The sequence below is a fragment of the Schistocerca nitens genome, chromosome 2 (assembly GCF_023898315.1).
Source record: "Schistocerca nitens isolate TAMUIC-IGC-003100 chromosome 2, iqSchNite1.1, whole genome shotgun sequence".
Lineage (NCBI taxonomy): Eukaryota > Metazoa > Arthropoda > Insecta > Orthoptera > Acrididae > Schistocerca > Schistocerca nitens.
In genome coordinates, this window is record NC_064615.1 from 461,634,149 (window position 1) to 461,637,331 (window position 3,183).

Consider the following 3,183-nt stretch of genomic DNA (forward strand, 5'->3'; position numbering starts at 1 on the left):
ACAACAGGAAAGTAAATAATAATGTAACCATATTTAACCAAAATATTGGTGGATTAAAGAAAATAGTAGATTCTCACAAAAGTAAAGTAAAAATTAATGTTATCATTTTTCACCAAACTATTCCGGGATTGAAGAATAAAGTAGATGAGCTCCTTGTTTGTTTAGATGACATTGAACCTGATAATGTAATAGATATGCTATGCCTGTCTGAGCATCACATTATGTCTAATATGGAAAAGGTAAATATCAGTGGTTAAAAACTAGCTGCACAAATGAGTAGAGAGAATAAGGTGAGAGGAGGAGTTGCCATATATGTCAAAAGTTATCACTGTGTAGAAAGCTTAGATACAAAAAAGTTTTGTCTAGAGCAACATATAGAAGCCTGTGTCTGTCAACTTAAACTGAAGGAGGGCTCTTTTATAATTGTAACAGTATATAGGTCCGCTTCAGGAAACTTTCATTTATTCCTGGAAAACTTGGATGCCATGTTGTGCTATCTGTCAGATAGGGGAAAGCAAATTATTATTTGTGGGTACTACAATGTTGACTCACTGAAAGAGAGTAATAGGAAGAATGACCTGGAAGTCCTCCTCGGTTCTTTCAATTTGACATCTGTCATTAATTTTCCTACTCAGGTAGTAAAGGACAGCAGCACATTGATAGATAACACTTTTATAGACCAAGATAAGTTTAAAAACATAAATTCTTGTCCTGTTGAGAACGGCCTTTCTGATCATGGTGCTCAGCTAGTTACAGTATATGACATAGCTCCATTCAATAATTCATAAATACCCTCCAAAGTTGTGCGTTCGATTAATGTCTCTACAATTAGAAATTTCAGAGAAAATCTTCAGCAGTTAGACTGGGATGAGGTGTACAAGGAACTGATGCTAATTTAAAATATAACTTATTTCGTGATACACTTGTAAGAGAATTTGAAAACTGTTTCCCCAAGAAAGTAGCTAAATTTAATTATAAGAAACCATGCAAAAACCTTGGCTTACTAAAGGAATAAAAATATCTTGTAACGACAAAAGGGAACTGTATCTAATAACAAAAAAGAGTAATGGCCCAGAAACAGCCAAATATTATAAAAACAACTGTGCTACATTAAGAAAGGTCATTAAAAAGTCCAGAAGCATGTACATCATGGCTGAGATTAATACCTCTTACAGCAAAATCAAAACAATTTGGAATATTATTACAAGGGAGACAGGGCAATCAAGAGTGCAGGAGGATGGCATTACCATCAAAGCGAATGGAAACTTGACAAGCAACAAGCTGGAAGTCGAAAACATTTTGAATACTCATTTTTTAAATGTTGTAGAGAAAATAAGATCTAAATGTTCATTAGAAGAAGCAAGGCAGTTAATGGAAGAGGCGTATCCCACACCATTTGATACAATTGAAATTCCACCCACCTCTTCTTCTGAAACTAGGAAGGTAATAAACTCTCTCAAGAAAAAAAGCTCACATGGAATTGATGGCATTTCCAGCAGGATAATAAAAGCTTGTTCCTAAGAGATAAGTGGGATTCTTAGCCACATATGTAATAGCTCTTTGAAGCAGGGTATTTTCCCAGATAGACTGAAGTATGCCATTGTTAAACCACTGCATAAAAAAAGGGGATACGTCTGATGTCAACAACTACCGCCCAATCTCTCTTCTGACTGCCTTATCCAAAATTCTTGAAAAAGCAATATATTGCAGAGTAGCTTCACACCTTTGTAAAAATAAAGTTTTAACAAAATGCCAGTTTGGTTTCCAAAAAGGTTTTTCGACGGAAAATGCTATATATACTTTCACTAATGAAATATTAAATGCTCTGAATAACTGGAAGTCAACCGTTGGGATTTTTTGTGATCTCTCAAAGGCTTTTGATTGTGTAGAACATGGAATATTTCTAGATAAGCTCAAGTACTGTGGTATGAATGGGACAGTGCTCAAATGGTTTAAATCATACCTAACTGGAAGAGTGCAGAAAGTTGAAATAAGCAGTTCACATAATATGCAAAAAACTGATGATTTCTCAAACTGGGGAACAATCAAGAATGGGGTGCGGCAAGGTTCGGTCTTGGGTCCTCTGCTGTTCTTGTTGTTGTTGTTGTTGTGGTCTTCAGTCCTGAGACTGGTTTGATGCAGCTCTCCATGCTACTCTATCCTGTGCAAGCTTCATCATCTCCCAGTACCTACTGCAACCTACATCCTTCTGAATCTGCTTAGTGTATTCATCTCTTGGTCTCCCTCTACGATTTTTACCCTCCACGCTGCCCCCCAATGCTAAATTTGTGATCCGTTGATGCCTCAAAACATGTCCTACCAACCGATCCCTTCTTCTAGTCAAGCTGTGTCACAAACCCCTCCGCAATTCTGTTCAATACCTCCTCATTAGTTACGTGATCTACCCACCTTATCTTTAGCATTCTTCTGTAGCACCACATTTCGAAAGCTTCTATTCTCTTCTTGTCCACACTAGTTATCGCCCATGTTTCACTTCCATACATGGCTACACTCCATACAAATACTTTCAGGAACGACTTCCTGACACTTAAATCTATACTCGATGTTAACAAATTTCTCTTCTTCAGAAACGATTTCCTTGCCATTGCCAGTCTACATTTTATATCCTCTCTACTTCGACCATCATCAGTTATTTTACTCCCTAAACAGCAAAACTCCTTTACTACTTTAAGTGTCTCATTTCCTAATCTAATTCCCTCAGCATCACCCGATTTAATTCGACAACATTCCATTATCATTGTTTTGCTTTTGTTGATGTTCATCTTATATCCTCCTTTCAAGACACTGTCCATTCCGTTCAACTGCTCTTCCAAGTCTTTTGCTGTCTCTGACAGAATTACCTGTACAATGTCATCGGCGAAACTCAGAGTTTTTACTTCTTCCCCGTGAATTTTAATGCCTGCTCCGAATTTTTCTTTTGGTTCCTTTACTTCTTGCTCAATATACAGATTGAATAACATCGGGCAGAGGCTACAACCCTGTCTCACTCCTTTTCCAACCACTGCTTCCATTTCATGGCCCTCGACTCTTACAACTGCCATCTGGTTTCTGTACAAATTGTAAATAGCCTTTCGCTCCCTGTATTTTACCCCTGCCACCTTCAGAATTCGAAAGAGAGTATTCCAGTTAACATTGTGAAAAGCTTTCTCTAAGTCTACAAAT